The following is a 27,186-nucleotide window of genomic DNA, read 5'->3' on the forward strand; positions in this document are numbered from 1 at the left end:
CATGCAGTCACAAACGCCAACCGACGTGAGGCAATACCGTTCACTCTTTGATTGTAACCCGCCAGTTTAACCAGCTTCCCAATAGGTTTGACCAATTAAAATGACACTCATCCAGGAGTTTACGGAGAGGGAGCAGGGGAACGTTTATTTTGGAAGAAAATTAAACCCGCCGTAAATGCTAGTGTTGGGTTTTGTGGGTAAATAGACGTTCGATTGCTTTTCCACTTTATTGCTTTTTGAGATGGTTTCCCGTGGCGGTGGGTTGATGGGTGATTTGTTTGTGGTGCTGTTTTGGGTATTGAGGTTTTGGGAGTTATTCGTTTCAGTGGTTGAGAAGATAGAGCTAAAAACTGTATCATTGCTAATCGCCTGGTTGTGGGCTCATGTATGATTTTTGGAGATTTCTCAACTTGTTGTATTGCGATATATACTGTTTTTGATTTCTAAACATTCCTTGTTGATGGAAATTCCCCTAAACATTAACATATTATGCTTCAAAATTAGGAGTTTCGTAACAAAAAAGAAGACAAAGGCAAACCAAACCAAAGGAATGCCATTTTGTGACAAAATATAGCAAAAAAACTGAAATTTTGTGTTGAAAAAAGGATTAAAATTCCTCTCCCTAAACCCAGCCATGATAATGAACTAGATCGACTCTCTCGCTAACATTTCCCAACCCAATTGCCCTGTTACTAAAATAACCCTCCATCCCCCCGTCGCGCTCCGTTTATTTACACCGATGTCACCGGTACAAGAAATTAACATATTTTAATTGATTTGTTTTAACGCAACAACGCGCCTGATTTTCTCGTGGCAGGCATGTTTATGTACCTTCAAACAAAAAAAAACCCACCCCACAAGAGTTATGTCGTGTTCCGCTTTTTTATCGTGACAATAAAAGAATACCACTTTTTTACGAACTTTGTGAGGTTACAACATGACCACCTCGTCGCACACAGTCACATAAAAAACCACCCTTGCGATCATAGAGCGAGGTAATCGTTAGGTGTTTGTCTTTTTTCTTCGGAGCTGCGTAAGAAAGGGACGGGTTTTGGGGCTTAATTTATGCTAATAGATTGTGTATAATTTTCAGGGTCATCAACCGGACATCGCGGCGGGTGGCGATGTGATACAAAACGGTTTTGAGGAGGAGGACTTGGAATGGGACGAAAGCAAAACACCCGAAACCTCACGCTCGGTTTGGGATGGTTTTGATGGGCAGTGGGAAATTGTAAAATTCAATAATTCATTTGTCTCACGACACGGCACAAGCGGTGGTGCGCGGTGAAAATATCGCCCACATGTTCTTGCCGCCCTTCGACACCTGTTTGGTCGGTGATGATACTGTTCCTTCTTCTGGGCACGAACACTCGAAACGAAAGCAGTGTTTGATCGCGCACAGAGGCTCTGTTTTCCCACTGGGTTGTGAAGATTGTGTCCCATAACTCACTTGCACTTGCACATCCGGTGTAAAGCGGCGTAAAGCGGAGAGAGAGCCACCACGCATTCACTTTCTTCTCGTTTCCGCCTAGTAGCCCGAGTCTAGTAACCGATAGCGGATAGACGACGAAACAGAGCGCAAAGCCCGGGAACGATGTGATGATAAATCGCTAGAGAAAAATATGCCGTGCTAGTCGTTAATCACGGGCTACAAATGCGAGAATATGTGTGTCTCTGTATGTGTGTGTGTACTGTGCCTCGGCGTGTTGGAACACCGAGCAAAGGAAGACGGCAGAGTTCTTTCGCGCTATCTTGTTCGCTGCCGGGATGCGTATGGCACACGCGGTCAAAGCAAAACGGGAGGGTTTTGTTCCGAGGGCGATGGAAAATCGACCCCCTCCCGGTTGGATGGGAAAATAAGCATAACGAGCATGTAAGTGAACGAGCGAGCGAGCGTGCAAGGGGAGCCCCGAATGCATGCTCGCGCGCGAGATTTCGCCTAATTGTTGTCATTAATTTTCCACCGCGATGCTGCGCCACTTTCGCCGCCTTTGTGTGTGCGCGCGCGCGCTCCGCTCAACGACGAAGGATAGGGTTGAGATTTCGACTTTGGTTTGTCCCTTATGCCGCGAGACACGTTTCACTTTCTTCTCCCATGAGCGGAGCATCCCACGGAGGGCCAGACAGCATAAACGGGCTACGGTGGGCGCATAGAAAGAAGAGGTTTGAAATATCGTACCGATCGATGATTAATTGGGAATCGATCGGGCAGAAGAGTTGTGGAACCCGCTGACAACGTGTTTTGTACACTGGCTGGCTGGCTGGCTGGTTGGCTTGTTTCCATTTTCTCGTTCGGGGTGTGCAAGTGGGAACGCGAATAAATCATCCTGTAATGCTCGAGATTTTATTCAAAATATTAGCTGTACACAGAGACCCATAAATAACGGGTGGACAAATGAAGATAGCCGGGGTGGCCCCGGTTGCTAATGAAACGATCCCATTGAACAATCACGATCGCGGAGCAGTTTGTTGTTGGTCGGTAAATAAACAGCTCAGCCTTTAGGGTGGGGCGTTTGAGGGGTGCTTATTTTTGGCTCCCTTTCACTTTATCCCTTGTCATCTTGGGGTGGGAGTGGTTCACGTTTGGGTGCGCGTGTGTGTTATGAAAAGGGAGGCTGTTGTCGGTCCACTGCACGCGTGCGAGCGGTCGTTGGAGTGGAGTTTATACTGAAGGATAGCCAGTGGGATAGCAAGCGGCGCCGTGGCTTAGTTGGTTAAAGCGCCTGTCTAGTAAACAGGAGATCGTGAGTTCGAATCTCGCCGGAGCCTAAGCGTTTGATCTTCTCATTACATGGAACACATGGAACGGAACGATGACGTGTAAATATTTTATACGGTGAAATGATGGTTTGGCCTTGAATATCATACAAAAATGCACTTACCTATCATCTTTAGAACATTATTCTTCTATACATCATCGCTCCGTTGCTGCACTTCTCCAATTTGTGAAACGGACAATTGTGTTGTGGCACTTCGGAGGGATCAATTCAAAGGTCAGTTTAGTGGGGAATACATACGACTACAAACTCGTGACAATTAACTCCATTCTCTGATGTTTGAACATGTCTGATTCACGTCAATGTGTCATTGACGTCTCTCTTGCCGAGACCACCCCAAAAACTGTTCCGATTCCACTGAAGCACAACTCCCCACTCCCAGAGTTTGAATCGTCTTCGGGGGATAAATAACCCTTTGCTCTGCTTTTTCATTTACTTTTACTCGGTGTGGAGTAGACAACCCTCCCGAATCAAAGATAAAAAACTTCTTCCTGATCGAAAAACTAAAGTAAACATTTACGTTACCGCCCAGGTTGATTACACTGGGCACTAGGCCCGATTCGAGCAAAGTAAAGAGGAGAGAAAACCCAGTACAAAAAAAAAAACATGCACATAAAACAAACATCAAATCACGGTAGAAGAAGCCCACCATCGACAGAGAACACTTCAATGTCCGAAAAGGTTGGATGGCTCGTTTTTTTTCGTTTGAGGCCACCCGATAGTTGTGGAGTAGCGGGGATTTGATAGGACGGCAACTGAGCGTGCCCCGTACACTTCTATATCAGGAATAGTTCTAGATTGGATAAGGTAAAATGAGCCACCGGGGGCTTCCCTTTTTTGTAAGACAACCATTCCCAAAAACCGGATGGAAATTTGAAACGTAAGCTCTAGATTTGATCAAATCGTTAGAGACCATATGATCAGAGCGATAGAGCGTAATGGACGAAATTGGAATTCAGAGCTCTGCTTTTCTGCGCATACGTTCTCACATTCCCTGCCTTGGCAAACCCATTTCGGATTGATTACGAAACACACCGGCACCGCCTCCGAATCGTACCAATTTAAAGAACTTTGCACTCGTAGTGCTTCCTGTGGCCTGTGCTTCAAGAAACTCTGTTGACCAACATTCAACGGCAAACGCCTAGATCTAGAGGTTTTGTGGCAGGGAATTAACATCTACGGACGAGGTCTAAGAACCTCGCTGCTAGAAGTTTGTGGGAATAGATAGCAGGTTGAAAGTACCGCAAATTATTTATGCCCCCTTTTGCGGGCTCGAGGCCGTATCGAATTCAACTCGCTTGATTTGGTAGCATATAACCATTGACCGCAAAAAATCCCGTGCTCCTCTCGTTAGTGCTTCTCGATTCGGGTGCTTTGCCGGTAGAATGTAAACTAGCCGCAACTAATCAGCATCCGAGCGCAAAACGGGATGGTTTAGTGGGTTGTGTGTGTGTGTGCTGTGTGTGCTGTGGGTAGCCACGTAGATGTGTTTTTTACTCATCTCTTCTAAATTCTCGTTTGATGTACACCTGACGAATGATTGTGGGAAGGACTCGCTCGTACTAGATTGTTGTGGCGAACACAACACAAACAACTTAATTTGTTTTAACCCGGTGCCAGTGGCCTGTGATCAGCAAAGGAATCAAACCGGAAGGTTGAACACTTCTATATTGTATTCAAAACAGCTACGGTCGACAGCCACTGGCACTACGATTGCGTGTCACAGGCACAGAAACACAAGCGTGGTGAAATCAATCCCACACAGCGATGACTGTAGGGCATCTCTGGCTACAATCACAGAACATCGTTGCATAGTTGCTGCATCGGAAGCGTGTTTTTCGGGAATGGATTCAAAATTTTATTGCATCCAAGCATCCTGCTCCGATTTCGATTTTCGAGTTTGCTTCGATCAGCACGGGAGGTACACGGTATTCATTGGACCGGAAATCATGACCTGACTCGAACTCTCAAAACTGCTCGGGCAGGCAAGCCGGAAATTAGATTGATTCGGTCGTGTTTTTCCAAATGGTAATCGGATCCAAAGCGAAAGAGAGTGACGAGAGACGGGGAGCAGAACAGAACACAACACCTGCCGAATAAACGTTTGAAGTGGAGGTAGAACTTCCCTTCTGAAACAAACCGAGACCTCCCCGAGATTGGAGCTGGGATGTTCCGGGGCGCGGACTGAGATTTAATTAAATTTGAAACATTTTTTCACGCTCTTTCTCTCTCTTACTCTGTTAGCTCAGGTGGTTTTGTGTTCGTTTTAGATCAACAGACACCTGTATTCGACCAGATTCGGTCTGGTGAGCTTGTACGGTTTCATAACCGGGTGTTATATTCCCTCCCGGAGTGTCAATAATTTAATATCGTATCACGATCGGATAAGCTAATCTCAACCAGAGGTGTGAAGCAAAATATAAAAGGAACAACAAATTGATAACACCCTAATGAAACTCTGCAAATATGGCCGTGACCTAGAGTTTTGCTGGAGCTCCCAGCGCATTTATCACGTAGTCTGCAGGGACTGATAAGAACATTAAGTTAGAGAGATGGAGTTGTCATTATGGTGGCACCTGGTGGAAGCTTTATTTATGTTTGTCTCTACGGAGTACTTACCACGATGAATGTTGGACATGCATTGTGTCCTCTGGCATTGTTTGTGACGTCCTACTCGCCTCAATCTACGGCTTCTCCCCGAACGAAACACTGCAGTCCTGCGGGAGTCGTTATATGACACCGTTCGCGTGTGGTGATTATGAACCCAAATGCCAGCGGGTTCCGTCCAAGCGTTTGTCTCTCGCGTTTGATAACGGATTCCCGACCCGTGCCGCTCACACAGCATGCTGTTGCCAAAATAGAACGGTCCGCCGCGCCAAAGTCCCGTTTAATCTGGTTTTTGGGTGGTGTAAAAATAAAACCACACACACACATGCACACAGCGAGTCAGCTGCCGCGATACCAAATGCCGACTAAAGGAATACACAAACGTTTGGTCTCTCGGCCGTTGATTGGCAGGTCATTGGAGACAGGGTAGAGCACGGGAGCAGAACAGGTTCTGCTGGGACGTCTCTGTGTGTGCCACTGAAGTGGATCGGGAAGGGAAGAAAAACAAAACCACCGAGCCGCACACAGACACAGATATGAAGGGGTTAGAATAAGAGAGGAGATCTTAATCCCAGAAGCACACGACCAGCCTTCATATTCGTTCGTTGACATCGGAGTTCGTTCCAGATGTCTCCGAAACGGTGCACGATCTAATCAATCTGTGACCGGGGCAAAGTCGATTGCGATTGAAGCGGTTGAGGATTTATTGTTTCCTATATGAAACGGGAAGCTGGATCCCGTTCCGGCTCCCACCAGCTATCAATTGGGTCGAGTTTACGCGGATAAAGTCGAACACTTCAACATTGTATCAGTACACGCTGCCGCTCACTAATCATAGTCCATCACGACGATCGTGCTCGTTTTGAAATGTCACCCCGGCGGAGGGTAGATCGTTTTGCATAGCCTCAGTTCCCCCCAGATGCTGCGAGTGAACGAGCCAGATATTAGCGCAAGTGTTGGAATGTCGTTCCGTGCAAGGGTAGCTGATTTGAATTTGGACGTCAGTGGTAACAGCCGGACGTTTCTCACCGTTCACTCGACGGTGCCTAGGATCGTGCGCTCACTCGCTTTTAGCCCATAAATCTACAAGTTCTACAACGGCAAACACCTTGAAACACAGACGGAGGGACACACTGTAAACTGTGCACCCTAAAGCCAATGCCAAACATTCCACAACGGCCACCGGCCGGGCTGTGGGTTGGTCCATATGCGGCCTTAAACCGTTGACATTATGCAAACGCACTGCCCGCCCGGTCCCAGCGGTCCATTTCGGGACATTTCCACTTATCAGCTCGTTGTGGCAGTGTGACGAGTGACTTCGCTTCGATGGTGGTGTCCATAACAGATCATTAGATCCTATTTCGATGAACATTTCTGTCATGATGCTGATCGGTGCGTACTTGAAAGACGAGATGATCGGCATGATCAGCCATGATCTTTTGCTAATCGATTCACTGTAAGCACTGCGAATTCCGCGATGCTTTATACTCGGGTCTGCACCTTTCTTCTTCTGGATGTTGCTTTTTCAAGCGGTTGTTTATCTACTAATGCGTGTTTTGAATGTTAATTTCGTTGAATGGAAGGTGTTTCACCTATTTTTTATGGTTTGCTGGCGTCTTTCGAGGTGCGGACATTGGGCGAACTTCGTCCGACGACGACGACAACAAAGAGCTACAATTGCGCTTGAACGATCGTATTGCCTCGTGGCCGTCATAAAACAGCGACTGATTGCATCGGCGACCTTCCCTCATATTGCATTCATAATGCAGCGCTCTAACTCCTTGCGAATTGCCAATAAATTAGCTCGTTCAGTTCGACGTCTATTAGCGATGGTTAGCTCTGGGCGGAAGATACCCGATGCCGTCCCGTTTAAGATCTCGTAGCCCCGTTTTCTTCGACCGTCCGGCGGCTCCGGTGCAGCGATCATAAATATTCAAATGATCAAAAGCACTGGGTGCGTTTGGGTTGCGCATTCCACCTTACCGTGTGCATCGTAACAACGGTTGCGCAAAACTTGAAATGGTTATTTTAATGCGTGTTTATATGGTGCTCCTATTGCGAATTGTGGCAGGCGAGCGCGCGCGCCCGATGGTTTTCAAACGTAGCCTTTGCACTGCATCTGTCGCTAAGGCAATTGTTAACGACTTTAAAAGACATTATCCTCAATAGCTGCCGGTGTGTTATGATTGAAAGGGCTCCAATATTGCGCCATCCATTCTTTTGACACCAGACGGCACCCTTGAAGAATGTTTGCCTCGTCCGCAGTGAGTTGTTATGATCGAATGCGACCCATTGGCGTTCCAGAATGCTTTTGGTAAGCATTATTACCTCGAGTTAACCGATCGAAGGTTAATTGCGCCATTGCCATATTGTCAATATGGCTTATGATATAAAATTATTACTGCCAGAGTTGAAAAAATTACCTTCTCACGATCTTACAACCACTACGTTCAGAGAACCGTATGTCTCGTGTGATACCTGTTGCAAGCTCGGCTGCCATCTTCGTAGCCCTAATTGATTGCTTGGGTTTTGATGGGTTTGGTTCGTATGGGCGAGCAAATTGCCGCTCATTACAGCATCCAATTTGATTGATTCCAGCAAGGGCGAGATGGCGGGAGTACGTACAAGGTTTACATTGCATATGACCACCTACATCATCGGTTTCATCATCATCATCATCATCATCATTCCCATCCCACAACCCTGATCGGCATCTTCGCACATCTTCGATTGATCTTGCCCTGACATGGTTCGGTTGACGTCGAGGCGGGCCAAACGGTACCGGGATGGAAATGGCTTATCCAAAAGCGGAAAAGACGTCGGTAAAATTGGTGGAAAATAGGTTATTATGCGCGGGTCGGTAAAAGGTTAAAACCATTAACATGGGGTTCCACCGTGTGAGCAACGCTCCTCGAGTACATTTTAAAAGCGCCCGAAACAGCTCACGGTACTTCACTCAGGTGCGCTGGTGCTTGAATGCATGTAAAATGACGAACGCTTGTGTGTGTTTCGATTGGAGTAAACATTAAATGAAAACATGAAGTAGTGCTTGCCGCAGCGTCGTGTAATGTGTGAGTGAGCGCCGTAGAACGTTTGAAGCGCATAGCATCCACCGTGAAGTAGGAAGGATTAATGTGTGAACTCCCCTCTTTCGTTTGGTGCATCTTTTCCACCCGAGAGTCGGCAAAGAAGTAACTGAGTGGAAGATTATGTCGTATTCGATAGACATCGATTTTAATGGTGGATATGCGGACGAGGAACGTAAAGGTGGAGTTAGCGTCTGGGAGAAGTCTCTCGACTCGACGACTTATCAACGACGTTAAGAGACGACAATATTTAAGCGGACTTTAAGGCAAGCAGCGGCTATAAGTAGAGTCGTTCCCAGAGCAACGACAAGAGGTCAATAAGAGGATAAAACACAACTTGGTTGAATGCTTAATGGCGGGAGACGGGCTTCGTTTGTAAACGTGGTGGTCTTTTAGCTCGAGTCTTTACTTAAGATTTTGAGACGTTAGTCCATCATTAAGGTACTTGAAAACAGAAACAATAATGAGCAAACATTATTGTTGAGGGGTGAGATTGAACAGCATAAAAGCTTACCTTTTGGATTTCAGTTCCATCACAACTCAAACCACTTTTGCCATGCACGTGATTTCCACAATGCATGAACTTTGGATGAACATTCCAATATGTTCTATCAAACTATTGCCCTTGCCCATAAACCATATCGAGTTGCGATACAGCACACGTACTACAGTAACATTTTAAAATCACTTTAATTGCTCTCCATCTGCCACCGGGAACGTGTTTTAATTTGCCCATCAAAATCGATTCCTGCGCTCTCTTTCTCTCTCTGGATACTACGCAAGGACCGCTATGCGCACGATTTTGGGCCAAAAACATTTTTAATTGAATTTTCACACCGCCCATGCAACCTGCCATGCATTTCAATCGTGGTTACGTGACGAAAGCTACGCATAGAAGCGAGGTAGCCCTTGGCTAGTGTGCCGCTATCGAACGACTTTAACCAGACCACGGGATGGGGAGAAGGGGAATGCGGAAGTTTAATTGGAAACGGTTCTTGCGAAATATCAGTCGTCCTGCGGAAAAGACACATCCTTCGGGGCAATGTTTGTGCAACTCGTGTGACGCATGATGGAGGGCGATAGTCATCATCTTGTTTTACCTTTGCCGTACATCACTCATCAGTATGCTCCCGATGGTATGATGGTTGTTCTGGTCAGCGTTCGTTAGTTCCCTTTGGCGTCTTTGCCACCGACCGTTCCACAGTTTGAGTTCCAGGTGTGATGTGTCATGGTCCTCATAAATCCCCTTTATTTCATCTCTCACGCTTCATTCGGCGGAATGGGTGGAAGTGCCAGATGGATGGATCAATATTTATAATTACATCTTGTCTGGTTGTTGGATTTGTGTCCTCTTTGGACTTGGGAAGCGTGGTTGTTCGTGCAAGATGTAAGCAAGTCTGATTACCTTTAATATCATTTAGATATCCCTGGTACTGAAAGGATAAACTAAAAATGCCTTTGGAAGGATTTTTGAATTGGAAAAAGACCTTCCATACATGATGTAAATGATGTACCGTATCACTTTAAAATAAAGTGAGATTAATTATCCAGATGTTCGAAACACCATTACACTAAAACTAGCCAATGCAACCTCAAAACAGTTCCATCGATATGATCATCGATTGAAAAGAAACCCCGTGCGATGATAAGTGTCTTGAGCGACCTCCACTGAAAATAGCCGGCATCGACGTCCAAAATGGACATACCATCGTGGAACTGGTTTTATGCCGCGGCTACAGTTCCAGCATCGAGATTTATCGATACCAATCAACAAAATACATCACTATCAGCATGTGCACCGCCGCTTGGTGTGAATGAAGAGAGCGGACTTGGCCTGGGCCCTCAACCAGATTCGAACCGTTGCAACGAGTGGCTGCACCTGAAGTACTTTCATATACGGCTTTTAACGAGTAGTGCTTATCGGTGAGTCCACTTACAGATGCGGTTTTTGAATAATTGCGCTTAACAACAAATCGTGCGATTCACTTCAAGAAGCTTGAGGTGGTCATTGCTCAAATTACAATGATCAAGCGATCGTCCGACGTGATAAGCACTACTCAGGGGGACTGTTTTTTGTTGTTGGTGGTGATATGAAACACAACACCACTCGATAAGGTCAGTTGCCATTTTGAGGATGCCATAAAACTGAAGAGCAACGTCACTAACGGACAACATTTGAATGGCACCAAGCGCAGCACCAGCTTGGACGCAAGGTGAAAGGACACGGTCGACTTTGGGACGATTAATTTTCAGCTTAATTAAAAACACGAATAATTTATGTCATTAGAGAAAGAGAGGATGTCTTCCGAACCGATTAGAGTCGATGAAAACCGAACCACCTTTTTGTGCCTGTGTAATGGTGCTTTAAAAGCTGTTCAACTAAACTGCTCTGCTCTGCTCTTCTCGCTTTGAGCCCGTTGAAGCTGTTTCTCCTGTTAAGAAGACTGTTAAGAAACCCGTTGACGGCACACACACGCACTCACACACACACACATCGAGTGTGCGGATCTTTTTACTTTAATGATGGTGATAAAAACAGCAATCACTAATTGATGATAAATGCCGAGCCGAGCGTTGCTTTGCGGGCTTCTGGAATTGAGCAGCCCAGCAGCAAGCAACCTGACAATTATGGCGATGCGCGTTGCGTTTGCTCGACCGGGGATGTGTTTTGTGCGTCCCCTTTTCAGCTCCTGTTCAGCGCAAGATGCTACACTGTCCGGGTGGGAGCATATGTTTTTCAGCGCTCCCCGGGAATAGGTCCCCGAGTCTGGGCCGGTGGGCTCACTCGTCATAGAGCTCGAGTTTCGGTGCGGAAGAATTCCTGAAGTGTCTGGCTTCACTGTTTTCCCCCATGGGATGGGAAGAAATCAAGTCACCGGCTTTGTTGTTGGCACCGGTAAGCGATGGCAACTGTCCATCAGGTCAGCTTGCTGAGCTGTGTGTGTGTGTGTGGAGCTGGATTCCAACGCATAATCAGAGCGTGAAGGATGTACGAACCGGTGGTAAAAGTGGTCCATCCGATGAGTGTCGTCGCAGGAATGTCTTCAATTGCCACATCAGAACAATTCCACCAGTCGTCTGGTGCTGCCGAGAAGCATCTCGAACTTGACAGGTAGACCATCTCGCGCACGCTTACCTTAGAACGCGTAGAAAGCTAAGCCTTAAATATTGACTTCTTTGGAGTGATCTTTGTGGAGTGCCTTTGTCTAAAAACCAGTAGCCGAAGCTATGTCTCGTGTCTTGTGGAAACCGATTGCGGTGGAGTAGTTTGGAGCAGCGATGCATTAAAGAGCGCTAACGTGGACAGGTGATTTACGGCTCAACCGTATCCATCTCGAGACCTTTGCGCACTTACTAAATCGTGCCCATCAGATCCGTTTATATATATATGGCGTCCTGTCAGTACTGTGACGACAAACACGGCGACACGGCGGCGAGAGGTCAAACTTCTCGTTATGATCGGTACAACACTGAAAGAGCTTTCCGTCTGGAGAACGAACGAAACGAGTCGTAACAACGACTCGAAACAACGCAACTGATTGTTCTCCCCCCCCCCCCCCCTACGCTAGGAAGATCTCTGTTTGTGTTTATGTTGAGCTGAGTTGTGAGCTGGCGGCATTTGTCCAAGGCAAAGTCGCCGTGTCGCTTTCTTCCATCGATCTATCATCCCAGAGTTGTGCGAAGTGCCTCTGCCATTTGCAAATCCCGTTCGGAACCGTTTTCCAGAACTGTCATAAAGATCGTTAGCGTTGATCGTTGCAATCTGGAAAACACGATAATCGACGATAATTATGATAATCTCGATCGCAACGGCGCTCGATTGAATTATCTCCGGATCGACTAAACGATCTCTGGACTGGATCGTTACGATAAGCTTAGTTAAGGCCGGAAGAATTGCAAAGGAAGGTTACACACACAGGGGGAAGGCCAGAGAGATCGCACAAGATCAACGTGGTTGGTGCCTGTCGCGCCGTGGACTTGTTCGTGGGCTGGAGGAGCTGTTTGAAGGATGCTGATTCAATTAAAATTGTCCAAGTACCACGAAGCAAGGGGGCAGTTTGTTGGGAACTCGCGCTCTACGTCAGCTATTCAGCACTGGTCTAATGGAGCCGTGTAATATAGGGGATAGGGAGGAATGGTTTAGTAGTGAAGCCTCGGAGAACCAGAAATGATTTATGACAGTACGCAGACAGATACAGTACGCAGACACACATGCTCTACGCACTGGAAACTAGTAGCAAAAGAGAGATGAGACAAAATCTATGATGTGGCGGAGCTTTCCGCCTTCTTCGTGCACACTGACTGCATTGGTCGGGCCAAAAAGGTGGCGATAGAAATCGATCACAATCGCCTGCGAGCTATCGCCGACGACAGAATCTGTAAAACGCACCAACTTTATTAGATTGAAACATTGTGTGTGTGGTGATATTGGTACACACTGCAGAGGCTCCAAAAAGGCCCCTGGCAGCCCTTATAAGCCGTTTTTTCCCTCTCCAACTAGCCATTCACTTCATTTCACCGCTGACGTTGAAATGTAGCCGACGTATAGGGCATTGCATTCGCTTTAATACAGAATTCAAGATTTAAGGCTTATCTCTTGTCGGCTTGCAGCGGCGAAGGGCCCCCAATGTTTGCCAATCTGGCATAAATCATGTGATCAAAGGGATTCTGTGTTTTTTTCCTCCTCTTCCTCTTCTCGTCAAATGTTTTGTGCAACGAATGGTGTGTGTGAGAAATTGGATCCGGGTGGATTGGATGTATGGATGCTACTGTCGCGCCGTGGCAGCGTTTGCCCCCGGTTTGACGGTATTAGAAATGCGCATATGATACGAGATTATTTATTCTGCAATGGGGCGGCCGCCCATTTAAAACTCGCGCCCGTGGTTGTGATTGATGGCTGCGACAAAAGGCCGGCTTCTCGATGTTGTTGGAGGAGGAGGAGGAGGTGGAAGAGAAGAACTGGAAAATTGATCCATGAACAGAGTGTGTGTGTGAGAGAGAGAGAGAGTAGGCTCCCTCCAATTCCTCGCGAAGGGAGAGCCATAAATATTGACATGGAAAAGGTTTTGACATGGCTGTGTAATTTTTGTGCCAGACCTTTTTCCCGCACCTTCCTCCTTCGCCCCCCTATCTGGGAGGGTTGTATTTTTCCGCTTTCTCCCGCAAGGTATGAACATGGAAATCAATTCCCACCACCAAATCGAAAGGGGCAGGGTGATGTTCTCCCTTCATAGTGTGGCATAAACTTTCACTGCAATATTCGATGCACTTGGTTCCCGAGGAAAGAATATCCCAATGGGCACACACACACACATATTCACACATGTGGCTGCATTTATGGAATTGCATTACGTGTTTCCAGTGCCCTCCCCGTTCGCAAGCACATTCCTCCCAGCCAAACCATTTATTTGCCTATTTATCATAATAATAACAGTTTCTTTCTTCTCTTTTCTCTCTTTTCTTCTCTTCTTCTCTCCCCATAGGTAAGTGATTCATCTGAAAGCGTCTCAGGTGCACACCATAGACGGATACAAACCTTGAAGGGGACAGGTTTGTTGTGCTCTGTTCACCTTCTCGGAGCGCGCGCATTATGCATCAGCGTCCGGGGGAGGAGTGCAGGGTTTCCATTTCCTTTGCATACAGCTAGCAGCCTCCTGAAGGTAACTTCCAACCATCATCCCCTGGGGGTGGCAACTGTCGTCAGCGGTGTAATGGTGGCGGTGAGCATTGAGCGTACCTTGCAGCGAGTTGGGGCTATTTGAAATGGGCAGCCAATGGTCGTTACGGCTGAACCCGTATTCGAGCACACTCTCAATAGAGCATCTGGCCTTGCCAAATTCGCGATGTCACAAGGCAGCAAACATTGATGAGATGCACCATTTGTCCGCTCCCTTCTCACTCGTTTCTTGCCGCTTGGTTCGTTCGTTCGTTCGTTTCACTTTCGCCGTTTTGCTCCATCGGACCAGATTAATGACGGACCCTTTGCATACTTGTCCACGGGAGGTAAGGAATGAAACACGATTTACGACTCGCGACTGCACCGGGCCGCACCGCTGGACGTCCAGACTTGCTCCCCGGTTAGACGCGTGCGAATGGAGCAATGCATTTGCCCGGTGCTGACGGTGGCACATGCACATTAACGTTTGTGCATCCGGCATCCGTCTGGGCCCGCCGGTCGTCGAGATGGATGGTCATGGGTTCGACCTGTTCGAGCGCAGACCTTGGGCCGGGATGAGCTGATTTCTTGATCGGTTTCCCGATGAAAGGGAAAAGAACCAACCGACTGCACCGTTTTGTCAGTGAAAGTTTATCTTGTTTCTTTCTCCGGGGCTGGTCGTCGTGGTGCCCGGAGAACGTCACCGTGATGAGCGAACCGGATCACCGGTCGGTGTTTGATGGATGATGGAGTACAATTTGGCGTCGTGGCGTTAGTGAAAGTGAACCGGACAAGAAGAAGGATTAGATTTTGCAGAGAAATTATGATGATTTTCCCCCTGGATTGACATACGATTGACATTACAATCCAATTCAATTGCGATTTTATTGCGATCCTACGGAATTGATTCAATTTACCTCAAAAAAGTAACTCATAAATTAGAGCAAAACATTGGCTAATGTTTCAACTGCTCCGGTCAAAAGAAGCCGCATTACTTTTCGTTCGTAATAGCCGTTTCGTTCGTAATTAGAAACAGGCGGTCAGTGAGCAAGCTCAAAGGACGCTATCTCGGGAACGCAATCTCAAAATTGCGACCTCTGGCCGGGGTCTGAATGTGAAGGCATACATTTAATTAGCTTCCCTCTTTTTCCGAAACGCACACGTGCAATCTGCAACTCTTAGAGAAAAAACGAAACCCATAGACCGGAAGTAAGCAATCTTCAGCTCTTAGATTGCTCCATCGGAATCGCGTTATTTTGTTTGGGTTTGTTAAACTTTCCTTTCACTGTTTGGTGGGCGTTTGGTAGCGATTCTTGGAATTAAGAACGAGCCAATGCCAATGACTTGCGCCCTCCGAAAATCCAAACATTCGTTTCTTCGGGCGGCTTTCCCAGAGTGGAGTTTATTGAAATTAATGAATGAAATTAATTTAGTGCAGATCAGACTGGCCAGACTGGTAGTGGCTAATAATTTACTGCACAAACGAACCACACACACATTCACTATCAGGGGCATGTTTTCGGTGCTCTCTCACTCATTCTCTCCGACGCATCGCCTCGGTGGGCGTAGAACCAGTGTTTGTGCTTGATTTTTAAATATTAAATTGCTTCTTTGAACTTCTGAGGAGAGAGAGGAGCAAGAAAAGGCGGCAAAAGAGCATTGCAAGAAGCGTCATGCGAGTGGTTGACCTGAACGATACCGTACGCTGATGAGGATATCACTAATTATAGTTACACGGACGGGTTAATTTTCATTCGAGCGTCGTTCTTCGGGACAGGTTTCCCCTATTCCTCAGACATCACAAGAGTTGACGCGTAAGCAGGTTGATTCTTTGTCGCTGATAAGATTGGGCACTTGGGGAAGTAATTTTTCAATTTCGTTCACTAACTCTCACACTCTCGCCATCAAGAGAGCGGTTCTAATTAATTCAGGCCGTTTCTTTTCCATCGCAATGTCCATTATAGTCGTCGTCGTGTAACTCTTTTCCTGCTGGATTTAATTGAAATAAAATCACGCCTTAACGACGTGATGTACGGCTGACGTGTATAAAGTTTTAGAAAATAGAGAGCGACACTCACGCATACACAGCAAACTGTACGCAAAAAGGAAGCACGTCGTGTGTCTAGCTTCTAGCTTCCAGTCCGCTTCTGCACTGGCGCAAAGAATGTGCAAAGAAACATGTTTCCGCTGGTGGATTTTCATTCTAATTGAATTCACACTCAGCACAGGCCAGCCATCTCAACGCTTGCGTATCGTGTGGTGGTCGTGCTAGCGTTGTCATCGTTAGTGTGAAAAACGACCGCATCGCCGACACAGTGTACCAGTACAGTGCGGGGGCCCGGCCCGTCTGGTGACATATTCCTCATTGTTTTCTCTATTTGGAGCTCGCGCCGGACGCGATGGAAACAAATAGAAAACGTGGGATAAAGGGAAGAAAAATTGCGGAACCTTCGCTCGCTCGCATAACCGCCCTCTCAAGTCTCCCCTATCCAAAAGTTCTCGATGTCACTGCCCCGGGACGGCGGTGTCGGCGGCGGCGACGTTTTATTTGCTGTTTGGCAACTGTTCTTTCTATTCTCCTCCAGTCGCCGCGGCATAGACATCTATTCACGCAGCACAAACACGCTGCTGCTGGTAGCCGCACACGCAAAACGCCTACACGTCGTCCACCTACACGGGAACGAGAGCGAGCGCGTACTTCTTCGCGTATATGTGTTCGATTCCGATCCGTAGCTGGTGGGTGGAGGGGTATGGCGATAAATAATTGCTTTAATCCGCATGGCGCGCATTTTTGGTGCTCTTGTAAGTTGCACGACGAACAGCTTCCGTTCTCTATTGGTGTTGCGTCGGTGTTGATAGCGTAAGGACACAAATTACTGTACACACGTGTATGTGTGTGTGTAAATACCATTTCTGATAACCATTCACAATTTCATAAAACCTATTAAAAGAATCTGAAAAGTAAAAGTTACTGTGACTTCACACATCACTTAGGCTCCGGCGAGATTCGAACTCACGATCTCCTGTTTACTAGACAGGCGCTTTAACCAACTAAGCCACGGCGCCGTTGTGAAGGGAGCACGCTCGTAGTCCAATATATAATCTTGTTTGCAACAGACTGCACACCTTTACCGTGTGTTGCGTTTTACAATCTCTTTCGTGCTCGCGTACCGGTGATAAACAGTTTCAATTGCATTTAATATTTATTTTTACTGTCCTTTTCTTTTTTGCTTTCGGGGTTGCCGGTTGAAATCTGGCTCTCGTTTTAAAAGGATAAATAATCCCGATTTGCTATTTTTACCTTATTCGACCCCTATTTTTGCCGTACTGCAAACTGTTCGAGTGCTCAGACACCTAGTGGAGAGGGGTCGTATGATTCATTTTCATATTTTCACATGATTTATCCGGAAATTTATAGCCTCGAAACGTAGAGCGCTCTATTTGTTGCAGGCGCACGTACGCGATACGCGTGCTGCTCTGAGCAATGGATGTATGGTGGAAGGTTTGGTTTTGTCGTTTTCATTAGGAACCAATGTGTGGCCAAAGGTATTAAAAAGGATGATTGGATATGAGGGAAGCAAGAGACAGAGAGACAGAGAGAGCGTAAAAAAAACTAAATCGCATCCAATTTTCCTCCCTGTGTATGATTTTGTCGAACGCGAACCGTGGTCGGTGGTCGTGATCTGGAAAGTCTTTCGTAGGTAGGAGTTTTGGGTGGTTTTTTGTGTGTGCAAAAAAAGAAGTTTACCTACACCGCATGCCTTCCATCGTTTCGCTGTTGTCTGGAGCGGAACATGGAACAAACTTTAGCGACCTGCACACACAAACCATGCCCTTTGCAACTGGCTGCATTAAACATGGCAAACACAGCGCACGGGCTGCATCCATTCCCCCACCAGAAGCTCGGGTAATGCTTATTTGTTCAATTTTGATCGTTTGCAAATTTATTGGCTCACTTTTGCAAGCCGTTGTTTTGCTTTCTTCCGTTGTTGCAACATCGTTCTTTCATTTTCTCCCTTTCCGTGTACGATTCTGCTGCATTCTGCTACTGTTTGGATGATGAGTGCGTTAAGCGCCGAAAATCCGATCGAAAAGGTTTTTAGAGACTAGCAAAAACGTCCTTCCAAAACTCGGAAACGATGACACAAGCCGCCAGTGAGCGAGACGAACATTCGGAGGCGATTAATTATGCTGAATTGGCAGAAAAGTATCCTTCCTGGGTGTGGGCTGTGTATCTCCGGTGCCGCTTTTTGTTGAGTTGTGCAAGGATAATTAATGACACTTGAATGATGGTAAGCGAACGCGAACGGGTGAACAAAAAAGGGCTACCCGTTGTTCGTGTTTATTAAACGTTTCGGTATGCAAGCGCATCGGTATTGATATTTGAAGTGAGCGCCACACACACACACACTGCACACTCATTTCCGCTTCCGATGGTGACCGACGGTTGCTGTAGCTGCCGGGCGAGCTGAACCACCGGATGCTAGGATCAAACGTGCCAAAGTGATTGATGATAAAATGATGGATCAAATTGTCCCGGCTTTGACGATAAGCTGGTGAAATTTGCTTTGATTTACTGCTGGAAACTCAACAGGAAATTGGAGTATTGAAGCGTTCATAATTTATCACACGCATGCGATCGAACGGTGTGTGGGTCGTTGTAATTAGGCTTAAGTGATGAGGCTTTATGGCGTGTGTGTGGCGTCGCTTTGATGAACGGATAATATTTGGCTTTAGTTACCGATGCAGATGCTATCGATCGGTGCCTTTGGGTGTAATTCATTTGGAAAATGTTGTCCACAAATGTGAATGGATGGTTGTAGGCAAATAAACCGGTATTGCATCGAATGCTGAACGATATGCGTTTTAATGGAAAAATGTCATAAAATATTCTACTTGCTTTGCTCAAACCAAATGATCCAAAATCAACAGCAACGATATGCTATGGGATATTCTTAGGCTGTTTTTCTCCCGTATAAACCCTACCTACTCACCAAAACCTTCTTTGCTTAATCATCTGTCTGAGCGATTTCTCGCCATTGAACAAACATAAAAGACGCAGGTCTGAATGGTGAGAGCGAGATGAATTTGCATTTCCTGCTTCATCCAGCGATGCAAATGCCAGACTAGAGGCCAGGCTGAATGAAATTTAATTCCCCCTTGTCCCGGTGCCCACGGGAACACGGGTCAAATTTCTAATGGAATTGGAAGCAACTGGCAAACAAAGCTTTAGCACAGGGATCCGTGCTTAAAGGAGTGTGCGAAGCAAAGAAAATCGCCAAACACAACCCAAACAAAAGAACGGGACCCCACGGCTCAACTACGGGACGGAAATCATGCGAGAGTAATTTAATTCAGCAACGTCCGCCTTCGCCCAACGGCGGGATTCATTGCAGGAGGAACCTCCTTTTTTGGACACATTCGTGGGAGTTTTGGCTGGTTCGGTTCGTTCGCGAATACGAATCGCTTAATGACATAATCATTAGCAATGTGACGAGGCGGGAAGGAATGGCAAGAATCGAATATTGACCGGCTGAAGGTGGTTTGGAGTTAATAATCCGGTTCCGGGCGGGCATTGCTGTGGAGCTTTGGCGCTGAAGAATTGTGCAAGGATTTGAACTTGACCACCGGCAATGTGTGGAGGTGGACAGGTTGGTTGTTTTTTTTTTTTGGCTGGTGAAGTTTGTTGGATGTCTTGCAGGAATTAATCGGTTCATGGACCTCCTGTTGAGGGTGATGCAATCTGCTACGAGGGAAATAATAACGATCGGAAATGCACTTATTGGAACACAATGAAGCCTCTTGTTGCGTTGGCTGGAGTATTTTGTCTAAAGTACTTTCAGGAGTTTTTCAGACTCTTAATACCATCTCATTGAATAAAAGCTCTTCCAAAGCCTTCATCAGAGTAATGAACTATCATTTTATCCTATTCTACATAAGATTAGCTGTTGAAAATTCCAAAACTCAACCTAATTGATCTGTCGAAGACTTCATCATCAGAATGTTGAAGCGTACCTTTGAAGTTTACATTAGATTCCACCTACACCTGTACCTCCAAATGCTTCATTGGCGTTGCGTTCAATTGCGTGCCTTGAAACAATTTCGCCCAAAATGGCACTTTTTCCAAACCTTCAGAACCTTCCAACATCGCATCATTGTGCGTTTATTTGCTCAAAACGGTGCTGTGTCCCACACAACATTCCATGGCAGTAAAACATGATGATCCCACCGGTTTATTTTGGACACACAGGCCTTTTGAAGTGTTCTGGTTTCGCTTGGTTTCGATGTCCCTCCGCGAAAGGCGAACCTTCCCGCGTTTGTTGTTTTGTACATCAAAACTACGCGTGCGTGTGGGCGAACGGGAATTGAAGTATTTGGCCAGTTTTGTAGTTTTGAATAATTGATTTTTCGTGCGGAAATTTCAATTCTCAGCGCTGTGTGCTATGCGTAGTTGTGGGTTTGCACGCTGTTTTGTGCACTTGTGCGTTTGGAGCGCAATTGTTTATTGCGCGGAGGTCGCTTTGTCTTTATTTGACGGTGTGGGGGCGTGAGAAATGTTTGTTGTGGAGAGTGCGTTTTGTGAAACAATTTATTTCACATATGGAGAAGGTATTTTATTCTGTTTGTTCATGGGTATAAGCGAGCTCGAAATAACATGTCATTTTAAGCACATCAAACAATAACGAAACTATAAAGCATATTGACACGACGGCAAATGGAAATCATGGGCCATAAATTGAGTTTTGTAAATGTTTTTATTTTCAAATTGATAGTTCAATCAAAATTACCCGCTTTGACGAGTTCATTTCATTTACTCAATTTCATCCGTACTGGATGGAATCCCAGATACTGGTAATCTAAATGTGTCATCTAAAACAATCACGCCCGGGTGCTGTATCGATAAACTGTAATCAGAAACCGATCAACCATGGTTAAATGCTTCGCCGATTTCCGGCCTCCGTGCGTAGCAACGTTGAGCTAAACAAACCATTTCAAATCAAACAAGCTGTTTTGAAAATTTACGTGTTCGTGTTCGAGAGTGCCGCTTGTCAGCAGCCGGACAATCGAATACGACACCCGTAAACGTAAAATTCCATTCCGGAGTGTGTTTGGCACTGTCCCTCCGGTGTCTGGACAGGGCAGGATGAAATTTGATACGAAAATCGGTGGTGCCTTCCATTCATTACACGAATGACAGGATCAATAAATGTGTGACATTCGGGGGAAAAGGTGTCACAACCTCACACCAACAGTTGTGGTGATTTGCGATGCGAAACGAAGGACGGGGACGGGATAATAAACAGAGCCACACACACAGGACACATAGCGAAAATGCTCGTCGAACCGTAACCGATCGGATAACAATCGAACATCGAATAATCCGAGCGGTTCTGGGTGTGTGTGTTCTGGTTGTAATATTGGTTTTTATGATGCAGCAACCATTCGACACTGTTTGGGGTGATGTCCCTTAGGGAAGTTGTTGTCGGTGTGTTGAGAATGTAGCACACCCGAACACTCAAACAATGATTGTTTGACATACTTTCAAGGCTTAAAGGTGTTCGGGTGTAGGGAGCTAAAGAGAAGAACGTTTCGACAGCTGGCCATAATACGCGCTTATGTTGTTGAAGCTTACATGATGGAAGTTTGGCAAAAGAATTGCGCACACAGGCTACGCCAAAAGCCAAACGCAGTGTATCGTAGAGTTTGATCTATGGAGGAGTGCCTGCGAACGGATAAAGAAGCCAAAGCCGGCTGGTTTTACTGGTGTACGTAGAGAGTTTGCGTTTTACAACCCAACCTCTCCACACTGTGCCAGAACAATCAAACAATGCGTTGAAGTTAACAGTGACGGAGACAAATACAGTTTGCGAAAAAAAAACTCACACTCCTTCCAATAAAACGGATGCTATTCAGGTCTCTTCCTTGTTTCGCTGACTTCCGGTCGTGTCATGGCGACAGATGATGGGATTCGCATTCACCCGACCGTAACGACGCATACATGGAACGAATTACGTATCCTTCAGGCGCTCAGAGGACATTGTCACGTCATGCCCGGAATGAAATGAACAGGCTGATTCGAGAATTTTCCAAAAGAAAAAATAATGGCACACGCACAAAAAAGAATGCTCACAAAAAATGTCCTCTTTTTCCTTGAAGGCTTTTCCGTTGCTATGCCGATAGTGCACACTATCTGGCAACACTGCTGTCATGTGGTGCTACGAGCGGGCGTTAGAAAAAGCGCCTGAAAGGTAGTCTACACGCAATGCGTTTCTCACGTTGTCCGACACTCTGCAAAACGCAATAGGCAGTGTCGAGCGGGACATGTGACACTGACACTCGCACTGACAGCTTGGGCGCTCGCTGAGCTTGGCCGTCAGCTGCAGGGAAGAAAGATCACCTATTCCCACTGGGAGTGTGCGTGTGGGGGAATGCCGGGCAAAGTGTCGTTGCATTAATTTCGTCGAGCAGGCTATAAAACACGGGCATGGGAATGGAAACTGTCGCGAGCTAATATGTTTATGCTAATGTGGCTGAGCGACACGTTTGATGAGCTTTTCACACCCAGCTGTCACGGGATCTTAAATCCCATTTTCTAGGGCTAGGCGTGGGTATAACGCTGCTGATACTCTGGCCGAGAGCCACCCAAATTTCTTCCGCTCTTTACGTATCGATCGGAAAGGGGTTAAATGGTTTCTTATTGACCTCCGCTAACTAAAGTGTATGCTTTTAGGGTTAATGGGCGCACCCCATTTAGTGTACGAAGTCTCGTGGGAAGGGAGAAATCTAGGTAACGAAGAAGAGCTATCCCTTCTCCCGAAAAAGAAAGAAAATCGATCGATTGGATCCAATGATCGTTCGTTTCACTTTTCAACAAACCTAAAGGGCATTAATAACCCATGTTTACGCCTGATGCCCTCCCATTATCTCGTTATCTTTCTGTGGCGTTTTTCACTGGCGATTGTTTTCAAAAGCTGAATAGTTTACTATTAGGATCTAACTAATTAGGATCTACTAATAGGATCTACTGCGAAGAGTGCAATATATCACTGTCCAGCTACGTGGTGCGCTGACAGGGCGAACTAGTTTCCGTTCTGTTTGCAGAGTGTGTTGGGGTTTTTTTACCCCCGCTGAAAAGTCATTACTGCTTTAATCTAACAAACTGTTCGTTTGAAGATAATCAAGCAAAACTTTCGTTTTTCGTGTAGTACATGACACAACACAGTTCATGGTGAGCAGACTCCATGCTCCAGCATATCGAACTCTCGCAGAAGGTAGGAAAAACCATCCAAAAGCAAACATAAAACCAATCGTGTACGACCTGGTGAAAGGGGTCCTGTTGGGGCACTTGGCTGTCAACTCACGTGCAGCAGACTTCAGATCGCAACGGAATGATCTCTACCCCTTAACGAGCTCTCTAGCCAAATGACGCTGGTTTTGTGATGTACAGATATTATGTACCCTACTTAAGCAAATTGTTATGACATGTGAAAATAACCATAGCCTAATGCAACTTCTGCGCCTCCGCACACAACAAAAACAATAACGAATGCCTCTTTATCGCTTTCCATCAATTCCAGCTATTGAAAAGAAGTTTCTTTTCCACTGTTTGTTTCGGTATGGCATGGATGTCACCGTGTCCATCGACTCCTAGACTCCAACTTATCTACCCCCATCACACACACACACACCTTCACTCAGGGTCAAGTAGGGCAATTGGGAGAAACCATCGGGTGGTTGACAGTGCGGGTCACAAAAGTATGTGAAAATAATTACCTTTTCCAAATGGATACGAGTGGCTAGAACAGAGAAGCCGCTACCGTAATGGGACGCGGACGACGACAACAACAAAAAAAAACGGCATAATGACACCAATTTCTGTACGCAATGGGGGGGGGTCCTACTGTGCGCGACATGCGACAAACCTTACGACGGGACGATGTTTCACGCCTCGCTAGAGCTTACGTCGGTGTAGCCGTTTTTATGAGCCCAGGGAAGCATGCCAGAGGAAGTACAGTGGAGGGAAATCGTCGTGAAAGGTGTTGAAACGTTCCAGGAAGATCATCACTCTCGCCACACTGCTCTAACGGTATTGGGCGGGCCAGGAAAGAAGAAGTGTCTTTGCCCTTTTCCTGCTCTAAACCCCGAAACGAAACATGTAACATGTCCACTTTATTCTCTTTCCATTTTAACATTGGAGCAAAATGTATTGCCAGTTTTAGGTTAAAAAATAGTTCACCATCATTTAAACAACGCCTCGAAAACGAAACGACCGGGCATTGAAATGCATCATTCTTTACTGCGAAGCGAGAAAAATGAAACACATGACAAGCAAATTTCAAAAACCCCAGTACAGCTTCATCCCAATTCTCTCGGCGGGTCTTTCTCGGCATAATTTATGTGCTGCATTTAATCTTCTTCCATTTTCCCCACTCCCGAGCGATATATATTAGCCTGTTGTTCTGTTAACGCTGCATTCACACGCGCGCAATTCCCCTGTTTTGTGGGTCTGTGAGTAGCGCAAGGGCCAGTGAATAATGGTAACTTTATCGTATTTCCGCTTCATTTCTCAAACGGCGTCAAACGAACCGAGCGCACTGTGCGGATGGAGATCTCAACCAACTATCAATTCGTTGCAGAGTATTGGGATTTAGGTGCGTGTGTGAGGGGTAGTGTCTGCTGAATGGATAAGTAAGGTGCTCTATTCTTTCGCACGATCATGACGTTTCTTTGTGATCTTAAACGGTGGATGAGCTAATGTTTCCAAAAAAAGTCCCTTAAATCATGCCCACCCAAACCGACAGCTGATGTCTACAGCGCGTGGGCCAAAAAGGGGACCCTGCAAACTTAAAACCTTGTACAACCTTGTGTACCTTCTGCATGCTCTCCCGCGCGCAAGTGTGAACGTGCCGTGTCCTTTCCGATCAGATGGACAACAACCGAAACTGTCGCACGTAAAAGTTTTTAATCCGCAACAAAGTCACACCAGCACGCTACAGGGGAGTTTTTTGCCTAATCCAAGCGTTTTTTACGCTCTGAAATAGGAAGGTGTTAATAGAAGGGGGACCTACAGAATCGAGAAGATAAATCTGAAACACGAAACAACCAAACAACGTTTCGGTTTGCTACTTGTTTAACAGTACATGTACACGCCGTCCCGGCACTCCATGCTCAAGCGTCCTTGACAGTACGCGCAGCTACCCCTCCTCGTAGGGTTGAAAGTTAGAATTCACACAAACCCTGTCCCTAGAGGAAAATCCCGCTCGTCAGTTCGTAGGCAAACGCTTGGATTCGCACGACAGCTTGCCGAGCTGTGTGTGTTAGCTCGGTTGATAATTCCACTCAATTATGATAATAGCCAATCGTGGGGGAAAGAGTTGTCGTGTAATTTTTCCTGCATTCTGGTAATCCTTTCCAACTGCTGACATGTACACCATGCCGCACTACAAAACCAGGCAATAATTGCATTTCGGTCAAACAAGGCGGGACGGGGTTTTTTTTTTGGGAAGTTGCTAAAAAAATGTGCTCCAAAATCTCAACCCATAAAAAAGGGGGATGAAATGACACCTTTCAAAGCACTTCCAAAGTCCTCTTTCTCTCTCTCTCTCAGGGCACACACAAAAAAATCCCACCTAACGAGCCTGATGATACTATATTCCGTCAGCTGCAGATGACAAACGGCATGATTGGAGGTGACACATTTTTGGCACCAATCGGAATCATCGCTTTGGTGTTTCAGTAGCCGCTTCCCGGTGGCGCCCTATTTGGTGCCAGATTCTCCCCACCACCGATGGCACAGAGTGCAATCACATTGTGGTCCAGATTTGCTAGTTGCTCTGTCCCAAACGTTCTTCAAACGCTCTCGCTTTCGGTTAGCGGCGTCCTGCAACAAGACCTGACAAGTACGTCTGTCACCATCATCATCATCATCATCGTCATTGGCAGCACGGGAGGTTTTTGAAAGCAATCAAATTCAATTTGCATAAATTACATTGTTCTAATGGATTTCATAAAGTTTGTTGGTTTTTCGCTGTCGATCGGGTTCCGGTAGGTGATGGTTCGGGACACACCAGGTCGCTTTCAATAACTTTGGAAAGAGTGGACACGTTTTCTGTGTGCTGTGCAAATGAAATTTGATAAAAGCATTACCACCCCGCGTCATGTTCCTTGCACCGGGGGTGTGCGCAAAGAGAAGTGTCGGAATAGTAGGACTATTTTCACGGATTATTATCTTAAACGGTCGCTCGTGTTTGCGCGATTTGAGTGAGTCAATGGAGCGAAGTGGTTGTACCAGATTGGTCCGAAAAGCGGGAAGTATGAGTTACCCAATGTTTACATTTCTATTTTGAGAAGACAAATCAGTTGAAAAAATAGATGAAATGGTAAGAGATGATGTCGAAGTAAACAAAGTTCTTAAAATCATTCCTTTAGAGTATAAAACTATGTCCATTGAGGCTAATTTCGTTTTATCGTTTTTCTTCCTTAATTTCAGGTGAGTTTTGATGACGTTTCTGCAAACTGCCTTCAAAGAAAGATTCCGTAAATATAATCCCATACATGTCGAACCACCACTAGCTACAAAGTCCTAAATGTTTGATTTGATTACGCATTATCACCGGTTACGCATCACGATCACGTCCAGACCGGATCGAATCGTTTCCCCTCCATTTCGTGTCTGTGGTATAGGTTCAAATATAGGTTAGGGAAGTGATCGACTGTTTGCCGACACCACCACCATCGCCACTGCTGCTGTTGCTATACCGCAAGCGAGTTCAAACTGTACCGGACAAACAAAGCGCACTACCACCTTTATCATCCTCTCCGTTCCCTTCTCCGTCTTCTTGTGATCGCGTCTGCGTGAAATCAAGTCAGTGGCCATGTCGTTACGTCTGCTAGACGACCATGAGTTACGTTTTTAACGGTTTTATGGAGTTCACTGAACAGCAGCACACGCCGTCAAGGCGGAAGAACAGGGCAACAACCGGCACACAAAACGTGTGTGTTTATCGGCAGAACCGGATCAAGAGAAGCACGGAAGAACACACCACGTGCTACACGTGGT

General features: G+C 46.2%; 1 protein-coding gene and 2 non-coding genes across 6 annotated transcripts in view; 2 read left to right on the forward strand and 1 right to left on the reverse strand.

The window, feature by feature from the left end:
- The window catches only part of LOC120901509 (probable G-protein coupled receptor Mth-like 1), a 153,079-nt gene that overhangs the window by 83,485 nt on the left and 42,408 nt on the right, over positions 1–27,186 (forward strand). The gene's annotated exons all lie outside the window — the stretch shown is intronic.
- On the forward strand, positions 2,696–2,769 carry Trnat-agu. The gene has a single exon. It is a non-coding gene; the product is annotated as a tRNA-Thr (tRNA).
- On the reverse strand, positions 17,119–17,192 carry Trnat-agu. Its single transcript has one exon. It is a non-coding gene; the product is annotated as a tRNA-Thr (tRNA).

The sequence above is a fragment of the Anopheles arabiensis genome, chromosome 3 (assembly GCF_016920715.1).
Source record: "Anopheles arabiensis isolate DONGOLA chromosome 3, AaraD3, whole genome shotgun sequence".
Lineage (NCBI taxonomy): Eukaryota > Metazoa > Arthropoda > Insecta > Diptera > Culicidae > Anopheles > Anopheles arabiensis.